Below are 19,948 nucleotides of genomic sequence, written 5' to 3'. Positions count from 1 at the left end.
TATGCTATGTTTATGTCTCGGTTCAACGCCAAGTGCAGATTTCCAAAGCAAATCGTAAGAAAATTTACGATTTGTTCAGACTGCCTCTTTAATGGCCGATTTGCTGTTTATTTAATTTTTTTTCATCTCGTAACTGCCATTTAATTTCGCCGCCGTTAATTTTCAGTTAAAAATAATACACCGAAAAAATGCCATTGATATGTCGTTTTCAGTTGATCGACTTCTTCAACGTCACAGCTGATTGCATTTTACTTCTCTAAAAATAGAATTTTTTAATAGCTACCACAAAGTGAAGGGAAATATTTTTCGGCATTACAAAATATGCTTCATTGAGCACTGGAAATACATATATATATGCATGTATATGTATATGTGTACGTGCATAAAAAGTACGAAAATAGCTTTGGTCTTAAAACAATTGCTTATTTAAAAATAGGAAAAAATTCGTAATGCAGCAATCTGAAATTTTTTGCTATAGCCAAGTTGGCCAAGAGTTTCACTTGCATATAATATGCAGATGGTTGCAGCAAGGGGTATCATTTTAAATTGTTAAAAAACAAAATTAATTCGTAATTCGGGTATTTTTGTTTAAGCCAAATTATAGACTAATGCATTAATGGTGAAACACATTGTTGCCATTCCGGCTCTGCAGGTATAGAGTCTTGCTTAAATAAGAGCTCGAATTGTTTCATGAAGAATGTTTGTAGTTTGAGGAAAAAGAAATCCTTTAATTTTTCGTAAAATTTTTGCGCAATTGACTCAAAACTGTTTTGGGGTAGATCTTTAGCTTCTGGGCGATGCTGCGACTACTAGCATGCCGGTCAACTTCGATTATTTCTGTAATTATATCGGCATTATCGATATTCCTTTAACATAAAAAACGCCTAGACGGAATCGGTGAACCGAAGCGAAGAGAATGAACAAAAAACAGCAAAAGAATTGTTTTAGTGTGAAATGTCACCTTAACAACGAGCATACACTTCAAACTGTTTGATCGTTATATCATTTTGGAGCTTCCTGGACTGGTGGACTATGCACTCCCGCCTACACTTGTCATTACAGCATTTACGACCCTCCTACCCTCAAGCGAAGAGAGAACTCAACGATGTAAGACAGGGCGAGTCCATCCATGTATACACAGATGCCTCAATGCACGAGGGCTGGGTGGGCGGAGGTGTATGGTATACTCCGAACAACTGGGGATCTCCTTCAGTTTTCGACTCCCCAACCACTGTAGGGTCTTTCAGGCTGAACTGATGGCCGCGACACTGATACAGTGTGATGCGATATCCGGAAATGATATCTACATTTTCGCTGATAGCCAAGCGGCGATAAAATCCCTCGCAAAATAGATGACCGCCTACAAGGTAGCCATGAAATGCCGCACATCTCTTAACGAGATGGCTGAGTCATTTCACCTAAAGGTAACATGGGTTCGTGGCCAACGCGACATTGGGTGTAACTGTAGAGCCGATGAACTAGCGAGATTCGGCGCCAAATTGGCCATTGAGTACATAGACAATGACATAGGGATAGCCTTACAAACATGTAAGCTACTCATCCTTGAAAAAATTGTAAGGAAAGCAAACGAAAGATGGCATAATGAAACCACCAGAAAAATCGCCCGTCAATTGTGGCCGACTCTAAATACTAAACGCACAGAATCTCTGCTAAGCTAAAATAATCACAGTCTTAGCACACAATCTGAGCACACACGCCCAAAGGATGGGTGTGCAAACACATGACTTCTGTAGAAGTTGTCTAGATGAGTACGAGGAAGAGACAATCTCGCACCTACTGTGCCACTGTCCTGCTCTATCCAGATGCAGATTTACTATTCTAGGAGACAATTTTTTAATGACTTGCAAGATCTCAGTACTGCAGAAATCAGAGATATTCTAAAATTTTGGAAAAGCACACACTGGTTTTAGAAATGATAGAGACAAGCTCCCCACGCGGCTCTATCTCTTATGTAATCTCAGAAGCAGGTGGCATAGTGCGTGAGTCGATTGAAGCGACCAATTGAAGTGCACAATAATGACATTTTTTCACGACTTATTTAACAAGTAACGCCGTTTTGTTGACAGTAAAAGACGCATATAGCTCAAGCTAAGCCTCTTCAAAACACAAAGGAGTCACTATTTGGTGTGATTTTCTAGCCCGAAATATCTCGCAATAATATGCCTACTTGTTCAAAACAGCCAATAGTGAAGTGCTAGGGCGATTTTCTAGTTCCCCACATTAAGAGGAAATGAAATCGTTCCAGCAAGAAACGCGCCTGTCAACTGGTCGCCTAAGCCATACGATTGGACTACTATTAAGCTACTTTGAACTGCTTTTTTTACTCTGTCAAGGTAACTCTTTTTGCCAGGCAATTCATTAGAGGAAAATAACTTATTTGAAATGAAATAGGCTACTTTCACTGAATATTTTTTTTTATTGTTTATTCATAAATTAGAGTAATGAATTTAATAAAACATACAACTTTATATCGGAATTATGAAATAGAGTAAAATATTTTTATAATAAATTTATAAATTAAATAATTAAAAATTCTAATATAGACATTGCCGAGAGGTCAAAGTACAACTGGGTAAATCTAATCGCTGGTCTTTGCTTCGATGAATGAATTGAATGTCAATATTTACTATTTTACACTGAAATAACAGTTCGGTTACGTAAAGAGATACAAAAGTGTGCACCTCCTTTTGATGTTTTAAGGCGGAATTTTGTTCTAACTCACAATGGCCAGCAATTGATTTATTCGCCATTCCTTTGATTTTGTATTTTTTATTTAAAAGTAATGTTACGCACCTCTGAAATAAATATGCTATACCTCTAAAACCCACACCCGTTACAGGCATTAATGTAGCTGGCACAACATAGCGGCCGAAGCATTAGTAAAATTCACGTAAAAAACGAAAACAAAACTGCATTTGGCAGAAGCTATTACAACATTTTAATTGAATTGCAATTACCTTTGCCATGGTAAGTGTTACAAGAAAAAAATCGAAATGCAGCGGCTAAAATTTAAGCTATTGACTAACAATATTTGCTAGTGCAGCCAGTGTCTGCGAGTCAACCGCAGCCATATTTGCATATTTTAATTTGTTTAACTTTTTTTCGCTTTCGTTGCTGCGGAAGTTGCGCATTTAAGTTTCGGTATTTGTTGTTTTTTTTTTCATTGTAATTTTTTGCAATGCGGCAAAATATGAAAAAAAATTAATTAATATTTGTGTTTGTAATCTTTAGCGTGTCTTTCCTCACTTACAAACATTTTTTGCTGGCTCGCATTCTAATCGTCATGAAGGTCTGCCTCCTTGCCTTACTGGCTGCCTGCCTGCTTGTCGCTTGTCTGCTTTGAGTTGCCTGTAATTTTTTCATATCTACACACTTCAAGCCGTTTTTCTTCCCAACATCGTTTTCTCTTATTGCAACATTTATTTCACAAGTCGCAAATTAAAGTATCTTACAGCTACTGGCAGTCGGAAGCAAATGGAAGGTGTTAAAAAATGCAATAATTATTTTTGCGGCAAAAAAAAAAATTAAAAAAATACACTCTGCTATGAACAAATATTAACTCAATTAAAGGCAAAGTGTTAGAGAATTGTAATTTCGCGCTGGCGCTCCAGTGGCGCTGAATGATGACGCAGTATACGTGTATGGGTGGGTAGAGGCATTTATATGTACATACATACATACGTACGGGCTTACTTATTTCAAATTGATTAATTTATTACTTCTGATAAGATCGTTATTGTTTTTGCAATTGTCTACTAACAATCTAATTTGTAAACAAATAAATTATATACAAGTCTTAGTAATTTATTTACTTAATTACTTAAACATTTCCTATTTTACTGGGATTCACTTCCGTTATTATCTTGATGATAATTATTGAAAATAAGAACAAAGAAAGAAGTAGGTTTGCGAATGATTAGAACATTTGTCGACTACTGTTTTATGATGAGTATTTGTGATATAAATAAATTATTATTACAATCAGGCTTACTGTTAACTAAAAAACAAAAAAACCATTAGAGAAAAGGAAATGAAAAGGCATTTCAGCAAAGGCGTGCTTAAGTTTTGTTGTATACTGTGTCCGAACTAAAAATATTCCGCATAAGTTTCTGGTCAACTGCCAAGTATGTCGTAAGTGATTTTCTCTCAGGAACACTTGCCAATTGTATAATACTTAAGGCCCAAGTTATATGTCTAGTTTTAGTAGCAACTGCCAGATGAGTCGAAGGCCTCTCAAGCGCTGTGGTGCAGACTGAAGTTTATACAGAGAAACTATGTGCTTTTTGGAAAGTACACAAATGAGGTAGCAAAATTCCTTATTAAACTGAAAAGGTATTATATATCACAGAAGCAGCATACATCACAGAGCACTATGCATGAAGACAACATATGGCCGCCCCGCCCTAGGCATCATTTCCAATCCAATATGTGTCCGTTAATTGGCCATGTAAGACAGTACAAACAAGAGCTTCAGATATCCGGGTAACAAGCAGTGCGAGTAGCTCGAAATTTTCGAGCTTTTGAACTATTTGAGCAGCTAAACAAAAATTGACACGTCTTAAGTTTTCTAGCAGCGTTAGCACTGTGCATAAGAAAACTTAAATAATAAAACTCAAAACAAAATAATCAAAAGCACTGCTTGATATACGAGAACTCGGCCTCATACTCGAACATTTTCGGGCAAAAGCAGTTGTGCGGGTATTCATTTCTCAATTGCCCGAGCTATTCGAAAACGTGCGAACAAAATCGAGAGTTTTAATACTCATAGAAGCCACCTCATTAGTGTTCGTCAGGCTTTTGCTGTACTGAGACGGACATAGTTGCTGATCAGATAAACTGAGAGAGGAAATGTCACACTCTCTAGCGGTCAGCAGATTTTTCGAGTTCATTATAGAATAGGCGTAGTTTGAGCGTTGGTTGTTACCTACTTTTATATGCGCTAAAATTTATTTTATTCAATTTGCGTTTCTGCTACATTTTAAAGTAGGTGCGAGTGACTTCCAGAGGTTTTTGAGCAACCTGGTTGCATAGTCTTGCTTTCTTATCGCGCCAATAGTCCAATTCATATTAGCTTGGGAACAATTTTTTAATTTTATCAACATTTTTTTTAACATCGAAAATTCCTGAACGGAATCGACGAAACTAAAATTGCATGGAATTAGCTATTACATTATCGCCACGATAAATACCATTCACAATTTCAGCGGCCTAGTTTGCATTTTCGCCTTTACCGGAGAAAAACTGTAAAATGTACCGAATTTTCTCTTGAACTCAGAACTGAGTGAAACAAACAAAAAATAGCAAGAGAATTTATTCAGTATGATATACCACCTTGGCAACGAGCATAAACTTGAAATTCTTTGAACGGTACTTAACGAAATATCGTTCACCACAGCCATCTAGCGAGAAAATAATAGATTTCTTTTTCCCCAAAACTAATGTATCCCCTTTGTCTCAATACTGCACATTTCTGAATCTTTCCTACAGATGTTAATCAGTGCCAATTCCATTTCCTATATTAGAGCTATCAATATTGAAAACCTGCTTAAATGTCTGCATCTCTCTCTTGTTCTTTAATAGTAACATAAAAATGTTAATCTCAAAATGTTAACTTAAAAATGTTAACCTCAAAATGTTGCTCCGCTGTCTGAGAATTCGTGCATCGCAAAAATTTTAGACAAGTTTAGAAATTTCTAATAAATTTTAACACTTAGTAGCGCATTCACATCTAATTTCCTCAGCTACAAAAATAATCAAGAGAAAAAGCTAGAACAGAAAATAATAATAAACTACCCGAGAAAATCAGAAAATGAGCAATCAACGGCAATTGTTTGATGATTTCCGAAGCACATTAAAAAGCGGGTGTTACGCCGCGAACAATCGACCAAAATTTACACATGCATAAAATATTACAAAAAAAAATCACATATGTTAAATGCATGTAACTGACATGTATGGTTGCTATTGTTGTTCGTGCGGTGTTAGTAAAGTTTTGGTTGTTTTGTTGCAATAATTCTAATATTTGCATGACAGCATCGATGTAAGCAAAAACAAAACAAAATTATAACTTTCCACTATGGGTGCAATTTTTTACAACAAAATCAACAACATATCAGCTAAATAATGTCAATAAGACAAAATATAATGGAAATAAGTATGCAGTAAAACTTTCGAGATCACAATTCAAGTTGCCTAATTCGCAGAAAAATCATTTTATTATAGGAATTTGAAACATGAAATTGCCTTTTTGAAATAAAATTATAGTAATGTACTATTTAATAATCATAAAAAATAAAATGATAAAAAATATGTAATGAGAAGCGCTGCACGCAATTTGTAGTCGTTAATAACTCGCTGCACAATTTGTTACTGCCACTTTTAATGCATGTGCATGTATAATTTTTTTTATTAATATTTCTGTTTTATTCGCCAGTGATGGACTGACAATAGTGTCGATCGCCTGCCATTGTGAGTGGGTGGTCTCGCGCGTTCAGCAGCAGCGCGCGAGTGCAATTAAGTTCCGGAAAGTCAGTCAATCGCATTCACTTGCTATTGTAACAGTTGTGGACAGTTGGAAAATCTAATTAATATTTAATTTATTGTGAGCGCATGCAAAATACATATGTATAAGTATATACATATACATACATAGATACAGATCACTTACGTGCATATTTTTATGGTTGCACGAAAAGCTCTGCGAGACTTTGTGGCGCTTTTCCTAGCTAGGAGTAGTAAATGGAATATTTTTGGTGCGAAAAAAAAATGTTTAATAACGGAATGCGCAATTTCCACGACTACAACTAAGTAAAATATGAAACAAGCACTGTAGCAAATATTGTACAGAAAAAGTTGTCTCAAAAGAGTTGGAACTCTTTCTGTTTCAAAAATGAAATATGCATTTTCTAAAAAAATTTTAATTTTAATATTAAATCTCTACACAAATTTTTTTTCCCACACAAATCCACCTAAATACATATTCATGTATGTAAACAAATGGGACATATACATACAAACAACGGCAAATTTAATGAAATTTTTACTTAAGTCTTAAATTTCAAAAAAATTTTAAATGTTTTCTGAGTTCTTAGATTTCTGCAAATATTTAAATTTTTGCTGGCGTCTTGATATTCAATAAAAAAAAGCTCACAATTCTATCAAACTCCAACTTTTCTAGAAAAAAAATTGTTTAATTAGTTTCCATGGTAGCTTTATTTTCTACGTAGAAATTACATTTTCCAAAATAAATTTTCCAAAAATTAATTTTGCAGGCAACTCTTTTTTAAAAAAGTATGCAATAACGGTACATTTTTTCTGGGAAGTAAAAATTTTTTTTTTCAAAAACATTTAATTTTTTGTGGCAATAAATTTTGTGCAAAATAACTTTTTAGAAAATTTATTATTTGGAAAAAAATTTACCGTTATTGCATACTTTTTTTTTGAAAGAGTTGTCTTTACAAAAATTCATTGTATATTTTTAATAATCAAATATATATACACCATAAATTGCGCAAAATTAATCATCTAACTAAGTTTTTGAATTACTTTTTTACTAAAGAGAAAAATTTTTTTGCTTGATGGAAATCTTTATTTGGACCTTCCCGCACTCCATTGTTTGCCTCTTTATATACTGCAGCTGTCCAGTCCACAATTATAAATCTTCTTTCTGCAGGTGATTAATTTTGTGCCACCTTGTATTAAACAAATTTTCGATCAGCTGGTCCTCAGAGGAAGTTAAATAAATGCATTTCTCGTTAGAAAATTTTGACGTCACTTTGCAAAAATTATACACTTTCCGGCAGCGTGATTGATTTTGCGCCACATTGTAGGTATATTCTTACACCTTTTTTTACCGAACCTCTGATCTTAAAATTTATAGTTTTTACGCAAAATCTGGTTTACAAAAACTTCATAAGCAACGAACAAATGGTATTTTTTGTTTGTTTTTTCTTAAGAAACAAAATATTTTTTAAATTTTTACACCGAGCCAGTCTTATAATACGTTCACACATAATTAGATGATCTACTTTTTCGTGCTTAACTCCCAATCCGTAATTAAAAAGCGAGATTTCCCATACACAATTTCTCTCCCAAAATTTGAGATTATAAAATAATCCTAGATAATAACCATACTTTTACTCTTTAGCCATGTTCAGGTTTTTATGTATTTTTTTATAACAATGATATCTTCTGAAATAATAACTCACTGCAATCAAAAAATATTGGCAGGTAGGTAGGTAGGTGGGGTGGCTGTCCCAATGACACATTAGACCTTTCATAGGTCCATTGTGATACCACTGGAACTTATCCTTACTATCCGTTGTACCAAGAATGCAGGGGAATTTTTCTAAAATTGAAGAGTGTCCTCTCTGGTTTATTCTGAGTAGACCGATTTGAACAAAAACAAACGGTGCAAAACAAAATATTTTTCTTAAAAAAGATAATTAACAAGGATTATTCGAAAAAAATATATAAACAGAAACTTTACTTCCCACAGAACAACAAAATGTAATGCGTTCAATAAATTTGCTTTGTTTTAAATAACCATTTAGAAAAATAAGAATGTTCCAGAAGAAAACAAATACTTTCTATAGTAATTTTATGCTCCACAAAAAATCAAAGCCTGCATAACAACAAAAAATAGTCTTTGAAAAACATGTTTTTAGAATATAAAATTTGTGGCTTTAGTAATTTGAATATTTTTCATATTTTTTTTTTTTTTATTGATTAAAAGTGCAGTATTTTTCATACCTTTGACGCAATGCTTAATTTTTTACAATATTTATTTAATATTTCATTTTATATTAAAACATTTGTTATTTTAATTATTATGTCCATAAGTATATTTTTTTTCTTTTCTGTTTTGGAGTTTATTAATTCTAACCTAATGGCTTTGAGATATGAGAATTTTGTGTAGATGGCTGTAGTGATCGATATCTCGTAAAGCAGCGATCAAACAATTTTAAGTTTATGCTCGTTGCCAAAGTGATGTTTCACTCTAAAAAAACTCGTTTGCTGTTTTTTGTTTGTTCCACTCAGTTGCGTACCACAGGGTGTTAACAATGGAAGTCAACAAAGAGAAACTTCGGAATATTTTACAGCTTTTCTTTGATAAAGGCGAAAGAGCAAACCAAGCTGCTGAAATTATGAACGGTGTTTATGGTGCCGATACTGTAACAGCTTAACAGCTAATTACGTGCAATTTTGGTTTCTTCGATTCCGTTCAGGCGTTTTTGAAGTTAAAGAAAATGTGGAAATGTCGAAAATGTCAATAAAATCACTGAAATAATCGATTACTGACCGGCATGTTACTAGTCGTAGCATCGCCCAGGAGCTAAACATCGACCATCAAACAGTTTTAAACCATTTGCGCAAAAATTTTACACAAAAATAATGGATTTCTTTTTCGCCAATCTAATATTTCTTTTTCTTTGATACTTTGAGTACTTCAGCTCCTTAGCACCAGTATTTTGATTACTCGCAAAAATTAGGGCTGTAAATTCCATTCGAAATGTGGCAAATCAAACTCATATAATTTCCCCATAATTTCTTTTCTTAGTCACATGCCCATTTGCTGGTATTTCACCCCTATAAAATATGAAATCAAAGTTTTTACGAAAATACCGATTAAGGCTTGAGCGCATTATAAATGATTAATGATTAAATACTAATCATCAAATCCGAAAGTGCGCGTAGAATTGGGCGATCTGCCGTCAAATGCCTAATAAATAAGTATACATATGTGTATGTACGTAGAATAAATAATAACAAAAAAATTATTTCGGCTGGGTGTAATAAAAATCAAAGCCTTAATTTATATTTCAAGAAGAAATACCGTCACTATTTCTTCGTGTGCACGCAAAACCAGCGGGCAAAGCGCGATTATCGTCGTTTATCAGTCGTTGTTGCAAAAAAAGTGACCATTCGGTGTCATATTTTAACGGGCTTGACACTTTAATTCTTTGCGATAAGCAAAAGCAAAGCGGAAGAAATGCTCACGTTAAAATATGAGAGCAACTTTTTTATTATCTATCATATATTGGCCACTGTAAATTTTTCATTAATAAAAACTGTGTATGATATACGTAAGTGTGTGTGTATGTATTTACCAAATAGTAACGCGCCACGCTGGTATATTTGTGTAGCGGTCAACAGATACTTAGCCTTTCTAATATTAGCACATTTTAATTTTGGCCCAATCGATCGATCAGCTACTGCCTATGCTTTAGTTTTATTTAAAGAAAATATATGCCTCTTTAAAAATACATTTTAAAAAGTTATTAATGAAAAAATATGGGCCTCTGTAAAATATGCAGATATGTAAAAGTGACTTTTTCAACGAAAACATGCTTTCCAACTTAGCCAATTATTGCCTATCTGTCTGCACAAGTGCTCCTAAAACTCATTAAAAACCCAATGCTAAGGTCTACATTCAAGTAAAAAATACAGGTCGGTAGAAAAGTATAGAAAGCGACATCCACTTATTACCCAGTAAAAGAAGAATTAATCAAATAGCTCATTTTAAGCACTTGATTGTGATCTTTCAATGAATTCTTCGCTTGCAAGCCATTTGAAGTTGACGCTTCAGTGTATTTTTTACAAAGAAGGAACCGAAAATCATGCAATTATAAAAATTGTTGCTTCATAATGTTTATCAGCGACGAAAATTCATATCACAATAGAGATTATTTTAAATGAAATTCACACGGTTCTATTTTTGGTTTCTGACTTTTAAACCAACCTGTTGAAAGCTTATATCAGTTTTTTATTATAGGATTTAAAGCAATGATTAGTCAAAATGAAATGAAAAACCCATTTGCAAGCATTCATACACATAGGCAGGGAAAATTTAAATTAAAAGAAATGTTTGATTATAAAAATGTGGCTCAGTTTTTAATTAATTTTATACTAAACACAGACAAAAACTAAAGTTGATAGCTGAAAGATATTTAAATAAGGTTTTCACCACTACCACTGTCCAGCGCAAAAGCTAATTAAAGATTGGCAAGTCATAGAGCCAACTAAAGATGATCTTGGGCTGATTAGCACTCATTAGATAAGGCGTCTTTTTGCAAGCAAATATGTAAGCTTAAGAAATTCATAATCAATGGAATTGAAATATATAAATTCTTAATTTTTTTTTTAAATTTTGAAAACATAGAAACCTTAAAAGAAAACTAGTATTTACTGCATATAAACATGTGTGCGTGTATATACGAAGTTGCGCGCAAACCTTGGTATCTGCTTTCAGGAGCAAGCAGTCCACGGGAGAAAGAATACAGAGGTGCCGCTATCTCTCTCTCAGCAAATTTACAGAATCCGCCGATTTTCTGTCTTAATAATATAGTTCATACATAATATTTGTATTTATTGTCTTGTTGTATTGTTGCATTATTTTCCATTTTTATTGCTATTCACGAGCGAAATTTCCCCTACACCGAAGTTCTCTTCATCATTTGTTGTTATGACACAGCCCGAATTACTCTCACGTTCGTCACAATCTTGTAATCTATAATCCTTACAAAAAGTCAGTGTTGTTGCAGCCCATTGTTGGTAATTCGTATTATTAACATCCGGTCTGAATGGGACAAAGCATCGGACTTTGCACTCCATTTGTTTGGCTGAACTACCGTACACCTACATAATCTATCACCTGTTCCGACTGTCATACAAGTACTCGTGACTTAGAGAGCAGAGGAGAAAATAAGTTATTTTCAATGGATAAATAACATTAAGAAGAGACGAATTGGCGAAAGCCCAAGTGTTTGTTGACAGAGGCAATCAGAATGCCTAATATTTTCATACCCACAACCAAGATTAAATTTATGATCTCGCAATAGTCGGTTTGAGGCACAGGATTTAGTAGATATTTGACTGTCTCTCCCCGAACTCGTAAGGAATACTCCAAATTATCCATTTCGGGTATAAATAAATTTGTCGACCAATCCGCATGGGGAATAATTTGTGTTGCCAGAAACAGAGTAGCAAAATGTTTCGTTACCTGATAACGCATTAAATTGGCACCAGAAAAAGCCGTATCTCGGAATGCAAAAAAAAAATATAAGTAAGGAAAAGAAATTCTAATTTGGGACGGCACGGAATCGACGCTGTTTTTTAGTGAAATTTCACAGTTATAGTCAAATAAGTATCATCATCAATTATCATTAAATGGGTCGATGAACAAACAAACATTACAAAAATCTTACAGAGCGTTTACTACTTAGTCGCACCTCCACCTCTATAAGTATATCAGAAGTACATCACTCACTGATATTGTATATAAAAATCTGCGATAAATACATATTTTCAAATATGTAGACATATTAATAGGCACTTGTACTTGCAATCAGACATTCTACAAGTGGTTATAGGCAGCATTTTTTTTAGCACAAAGCCAATACTGAAGTCAAATGCTAAAAATATTCAAGGACTTGTCAAACTGAGTACCAAATGTCTGCAATGAGATCTTGACTAATCAATTGTTTGGAATAAAACCGAAGTTGTTTGGCTTGTTGCCGGTTAAGTTTTTTATAAACAAATTGATATTTTGTATGTACATTTGTAATTAATTATTAGAACGTTAATCACGAGACTAAAGGCACAGCTACTTAAATTGTTGTTAGATTTTGATGGCGCTCTCACGCTGTATATGCGAGATATGCGAGTGTATGCGAGAGTGTCTAAAAATTAACCAGTTGCAGAATACCCAATTGGCGGTGCATGCTATACAAATATGCTTCCATTAATATAAATAACAAATACAATAATATAAAATACATATGTTATACATATGTACGTACTTAAATAATACTTATTTATAAAAGGGATGTAAGCCAAATATGTAACAACAATTGCATTAGAGCTACCTGCAAAGTTGCGTGACAATTATTTGTGCACTGATGCTCCACTAGTGTAACAGAAGTTTTTTTCCAATAACAAGTAAACTGAGGAGACGGAGCGAACTGTAGAGTGGCGTGAGCGTAATGTCTCCTAGTGCAACAACAAACAAATGTAAAAGTGTTCCGTAAAGTGGCGTGAACATAATGTCCCACTAATCCAGCAACAAACAAATGTAAAGAGTCGTGAGCATAATGTTCCACTAATCCAGCAACAAACAAATGTAAAAGCATCCTGTAAAGTGGAATGAGCACAATGTCCCACTAGTCCAGTAACAAATACATATATGTATGTTACATTCATATGTTAACCGTAATGAATTTAGTTTTGTTTAGCAATAAGTATAAATTTCTATTGTAATATGAAAGATACGAAGACTTGACTTCAAGTAATAAATAGTACTAAACTTTTGTGTGTTTAATGAAAATATGTGAGAAAATGGTATGAGCAAAGCATAAGTGTGTATTTTATTATTAGTATAAGCCGCTGTTGCTTAAGGAAATACTTTTTTTAATTTTCTACTAGCACTCAAATCATCGTTTCTCCAAAGAGTACAAATTTATTTCAAATAGTACTGGCTCTCGCTTTCTTCTATGCTTCTTCGAAGTATATAAATTGACAATGTCGCTTATTCATGGATGCATTTATATGTATGTATGTACATACTTATAAAGGGTGGTTAAGTTTCAAAGGCCGGTGTTGATTTTGAATAAAATACAAGTTTTTTAAGAAATGATTGTCATTTCACTTTACTATGATAATATTGGTATAGCTCAATTACGCTTGGAATAAAATATCGGCCAAATGGCTGCCGCGGCCTCGGTGGCACATCTCCATCCGATGGTCCAAATTTTCGATGACGCTGAGGCATAATTGAGGTTTTATGTCGTTAATGTGCCGAATTATCTCATTCTTTAGCTCTTGAATTCTTGCTGGCTTATCAACGTACCCCTTTTCTTTCAAATAACCGCAAAAAAAGAAGTCCAACGGGGTCGTTGACGTTTAGGTGTGGTCACATTCAACATCGGCCCTTGAAATATAACCACCCTTTATATTGTCAACAAGCAAACGACATTATCGAAATTCATTCTAACGCTTACATATATTTCGTTAAATAACTATAGCGCAGGAGCTTATTGGCAAATTTTGGCACTTTATTTCTTTCCTGTTTAATTTAAATGATTTGTTTATAAAAATGCAGTTCAGTCTATTACAAAACCCCTATAAATCCAAGATTTAAATGTTTTATGCGAATTAAAAAAAATTGTATAAAAAATTTTGTCAAAAATTGAACACCTTTTAGTTATATGGGGAAAATGTAAACACCGGCAAAAAAAAAGTTGTCAAAAATCAACGCGGTTTTTGTACCACTTGAACCTTGCATTTTATTGCTCCAAAATTCAATGGAATTAGAAAATTGCATACTCGAATTTTTTCTAAAAATAAATTCTGATTAAAAAGTGTGAAAATTTATTAAATTTTTTTTTTAATTTTCTGAAAACTTTTTTTGCGAGAATGAACTATAACTCCATAGAAAAATTATTAAAATGAAACAGCAAACAAATAAACTGTCAAAACACCCCAAACAGTTTCTTACAAAAATATAGAAACGCTTTGTTGATTGCCTACGAATTGTTGAACTGAAACAGAATTTCTTCTAATTATTATACCTTTCATTTATCGCAGTTGTTATTTTAGGCGCTCCGCTTGCTTACGGCATCACTTCTGTGATTGCGCACCGCACTGAGCGCCAACTTCTTCGCTTATCTGTCGTACACAGCACGCGTTTCCAAATTCATTTTTGCATTTCACATTTATCAAAAGGTTAAATGTACAAACCTGCATACATATTTACATATATTCATATTTAACTGTACTCGTCTGTATAATAATATCATATTTATCTCGCACACTTGTCACTCATGCGTATGACTCACTCGTCAGCCTGCTTGCAGTCCGGGCACTTACAGACAGAAATTAAAAAGTGTTAAAATACTTCATATACACATTTGTGCACTTGTATGTGTGCCACTATAATTTATGCCTGTATCTTAAGAGGGCTATTGACTGTGCGAGCGTAATTAATACAAAGAAAAAACAACAAAAAAAAAAGCAATTTAACTAAGATTGTGACACGTAGTGTATTTAAATAAGCAGCGGCGAGCATTTCAGTATTCTGGTAGCATCACTAACTTATCATTTTATTATTATTACTTCTTTGTGAGCAGCTATGATTTTTAGTTATTTACAAAATACGTCAATACTTCCGAGAGCATACAAAAGTGAATATGAAGTAATTAATAGTGAAAATTGAATCTTGTTTCAATTAAGATAAGTTTTATTTCAAGTTGCTTTCACGAAACAAATGAATTGTGTAGCAACAGCGCCATTTTGTAATGTGTGAAAAGGGTATTTACTTAATTTATTAACTTCGAATATATATTTACATACATTTTTAGTTTAACCAGTGTGAGCCAATTGATTATCACACTTCAAATTGTCGCTTAATTTTTGTATCGCTATCTCTGCACCCTATCATGCCACTTTATAACGGTATAAATCAGTTTAGTATATTACTACGCACTCCTGTTTTTGCTGCTCGCTTTGAACTTTAGATCATCTCATTACACTCACTCTCTTACATTGTGGAACGTGTATGGTGTTTTATTTTGAAGCGCGCAACTGCACATAGAAATGTGCATATAAACATAAGAGAGTTAGATGTATATTCATATATATATAGTAATAGTATAGTAGTATATGTATATGGCGTTTACCCGCTTATGCTATGCATTTGGTCAAGCGTCTCCTCCTATTTGGCGCACACCAGCCTTCACGTTGTTCCACAAATGGAGGGACTAACAGTTTTAGGCCTCCTCCGAACGGCAGATGGTAGCAGTAGCAGTAACACACTCGGTAATTTGCCATTGCCTGCCGAACGGTGACCGCTGGTAGAACAAACTTTTGCTATCATTTGGCGTTTCATGCTCGGGATTTCGAACTCGCACCTAAACATTCGGCTACGGAGGCCGCACCAGAGTCAGATACCTCTTTATTATCATCTTTACACACCATTCAAGTTATGCAAAGATTTTTAGAAAATTTTAATTGAAAATTATCAAATTTTACAGAGGATAACTTCTACATATTGAATGTGGAAATAGAAACTCAAGCGAGTAAACTTGTTTTAAATTGTTTTGATGAGGTCGAACCAGAGGGAAACTGATTGTGTATGAATTGGTTTGAGGGGCGTGCTAAGATATGATTGGTATCAAGCGAAGATGTTTCACAAATATAAGATAAGATTTTAATTCTAAATTTCTTGAAGTCGCAAAAGGAACGGGTTTGAAAAATTAATTTATTATTAAAAGCGCAATACATAAGTTAGGTTAAGTTATATTTAGTGGTAGTCGGTTTGTACGATCAACTCACTTAGACTTTATAAGTCCCTTGGATACCACTGTGCGACATGGGAAATGCACAATACATACTTGACAGGTTTGATTTAAATATATGGCAGAACTGTTAATAATTAATGGACAAATCGCATCTTTGTGCTTCTATTTAGTATTTTTTTTTTAATATTTTTGAATTTTATTTTTGTCTTATATTTTTTGGTAACCAAATGAATTTTAGTGTAATTAAATGCAATTGTGATATAATTATCCGATAATACTTCAAATTTCAAGAAAATATATATGTATATAAATCCGATGTAACTGAAAAATTCATTCCACTTCTACAAAAAACACCCTTTTCATTATTATATGCCTCGTGCCATGCTATTCACCAAGCCAAAATCAGATAGCGTTCAAGTGGATTTCTATGTAGATTTATACGCACACACACATCCATACATGCATATGAGTAGTTAGATTTTAGTTACCAGAAAAAGTTTACTTAATCAACGTCATATCAAACATACTTGTGGTGAGAATGAAAAAATAGTAATGAAAAAAAATAAATAAATCAACGCGACGCTCACACTTCAGCACGATGGCAAACGTATACACAGAGAGAGATAGACACCGTGTAGTAAAAATTTAGACAATTTCACAATTTATCAAAATGACGCTCATTGCTGTTCAAGTTGGTTGCAACTGGTTGTTGTTCTTGTTGTAGGTGCATAAACATTCCGCTTATGTGTACGGCGAGTGCAGCTGGAGTGACAATTTCACAATTTATCAAAATGACTCTCATTGCTGTTCAAGTTGGTTACAAGTGGTTGCTATTGTTTTTGTAGCAGTATAAACTTTCCCCTTATGTGTACGGAGAATGCTGCTGTAGTGGCAGTCCTCTTGGCCGGATATAAATCCGTGTCGTTCCGGTAACGTAGAACCGACTGTTGTGGGAACGACTCTACAATTGGTCTGCAGCATCGGCTTAACAACATTAACTATATATGTAAATGTGATCATTTAATCGTAACTACGGATGACAAAATTACAAAATATTTATAAAAAGTCATAAACCTTTACATAGCCAGGAAGTAATTGAAAGTGGAAAATAGGAAGTAAAAGCGTATACCTGTAGGCTAATAATTCGCCAGTCATATTTTCTGCAGGGTACATATATACATATATATATATATATCTATATATGTGTATTATTCTGCAAATCATCTACTTAGATAGCGAAAAAGCAGCAAATAATATCTGCCTCTCTTCAACAAATAAAAACAATACTACAAACACGCATCTGCACATAATCTTCTACTATGATAGTATTTTTTTGGTTGCGTATACGACGAGTACAACCGGAGACGGTAATTTGATTTCATTGTTTTATTTTTTGGTTTTCTATAACAGCGTTGACCAGGCCAAGCATAGTGTGCAAATCAAAGAACTTCTTAACATTGATTAATAAGCAAATGCAAATACTCACACATACATACAGTCATACTCACTTACATGCTCTTACATACATACCTACATTCTTATTTTATTGCCAATTTTATTATCGCACTGTTTACTCTGTGGCCGTGTATCTTTGGGAAATAAATATTCAACAATTTTAACTACACCAACAACAACAATAACAGTCTACTACAGCTTTATCAATTCCTTGAAGAGTTATTGTCGCGGAGATATTTTTCATTTAAAATTCGCGATATGTCGCTAACACTTGGCATTTATCGTTTGACCATTAAACAAGAAGGAACTCATCAATTCACTCACCTAACATTTACTACAATTAGGCAATCGGTAAACGGCATTAGCTGATGGTGACAAATACTTAGCAGACAGTCATCCATTTATAAATACAAATAAATACTTGAGTTTTGATTGAAGGATATTTGAGTGTTAAGCATTCTAAAGTGTTTTCAAGTCGGTGGTATAAAAACGGAGCAAATTAAAATTAATAAAAACGTAAAAAAAAACTATAAACTGAACAACTTTCCAAACGAATTTATTGTGTGATATTAGAAAAACTTAGGCATAAGTAGTAACCAAACGTCATTAATGATATTTAAAACGTGAAAATAGTGCACGCAAATAACTGGAAAACAACGAGAACGTCTCGATATTTATTTCTTTCAAAGCGCCAACTTTAAATGGCTAAAAAATTGTGCAGCTGAAAAAAGTGAGTGTTTCAAATCCAATTAAATTTAGCTTAAATTCTTAATTGATTCAATTTTTTTGTTTGTTTAATTAATAAAATTTTTATAATTTCTTAAATTAAGAAAATAAATAGAATTATTTGGTTAAGCAAATAGTTAAGAAATCAACAATTTTAATAATCAAATAAATAATATGTTTATATATTCTGCTTATAAATGGCGCTTACACCCTTTTTGGGAATTTGCCTTAGCACCTCCTCCTTTTTGTGGTGTGCGTGTTCATGTTGTTCCACTAATGAAGGGACATACAGCCAACTCCGAACGGCAGGTAGTTTTTTAAGAGAAGTTTTTTCATGGCAAATCTCCGAGTGTGCTTTTGCCATGCAAAATCTCATCATAAAAAACCATCGATATGCGTATAAGTACAAGGATGAAAATTTAATTCAATTTCATAAAATCAAAAAACTAAATTAATAAAAATCATAAAAAATGTGAAATTATATGCTGTATATTAAAAAGAAAATTACTAATTGATTTCCTCATTTATTTCTTTTTTTTTACTATAAATATAACTATAAATATTGAGTAATACTATAAATATAATACTACAAATATTTATTTATTTCAATTCATACTAATTATTAATACAAATTTGAAAATCTAAGCAATTCGTACTCAATATTTATAATAAAAAAAAATGTTTCAGCTTAAAAAAATAAAAAAGGCACTAATGAAAATATGAGAAATATCATGCATTTCTGTGCGCATCTGTGAATTTAAACGATGAAGGAGTAACTGCTGCTTTTGAGGTTGACAAAATATCAGCTCTCAAATCTCGTGGGTTTTCTCAGAGGTCACAATGCGCGAGGAATGCATGCTGCGAGACTTGGAATTATCTCAAGTTCTTTTTGCGATGGACGTATGGAAGATGAGGTGGAATCATCTCAGCACCTTCTCTTTAGCTGCCCTGCTCTGGCGGGGCTAAGATCCAGGCAACTTTGCTCTTACTTCTTTGCTATGCCTGCTGATATAGCTGGCGTTGACATAAAAAATCTGATGAATTTCATCAGCAGCACAAAGCAGTTGACGCAAACGCATCACACAGTCATCTTTCGTAATCCACACACCCTAAACCCACCCTCTTAACCATACCAGTAGCACCTCTCTCTGCATCCCATCGGTCTTCCCCTTTCACCTCACCTCCTTCATAATGGTACCACAAAGGACGAAACCGTTTTTTCCTCGTCCAAGTGTGCTCATGCCTAGAGCAACCATATAAACCTAATCTAACCTAACTGCTGCAGAAATTTTTGTCAAGGCCGTCGGCAAAGTGACAGAGAATTTGAGAATTTTTTGTTACTCCTGGTGCTTCTTACAACTCCTCCAGTATCTTCGAAGAGACGCACTAATACTTTCTACATGTCTTCTTATTAAAAAGATCTTCTTATGAGGCCGTAGCCAGGTGGGTTG

At 33.7% G+C, this 19,948-nt stretch overlaps 1 protein-coding gene across 3 annotated transcripts in view; it reads left to right on the top strand.

The window, feature by feature from the left end:
* LOC129236980 (UNC93-like protein) overlaps nt 1-19,948 on the top strand; it is a 134,381-nt gene that overhangs the window by 61,603 nt on the left and 52,830 nt on the right. Inside the window, exon 1 of one of the 3 annotated variants that reach the window (XM_054871324.1) lies at nt 18,136-18,501. The exons of the other annotated variants lie outside the window; for them this stretch is intronic. The gene's annotated coding sequence lies outside the window, so the exon portion shown is untranslated. Of the gene's footprint in view, nt 1-18,135; nt 18,502-19,948 lie in introns of those variants that run through there. 3 annotated transcript variants of the gene reach the window in all.

Source organism: Anastrepha obliqua, chromosome 2 (genome assembly GCF_027943255.1).
Source record: "Anastrepha obliqua isolate idAnaObli1 chromosome 2, idAnaObli1_1.0, whole genome shotgun sequence".
In the NCBI taxonomy this organism is placed as follows: Eukaryota; Metazoa; Arthropoda; class Insecta; order Diptera; family Tephritidae; genus Anastrepha; species Anastrepha obliqua.
This window is presented reverse-complemented; position numbering and strand designations above follow the sequence as displayed.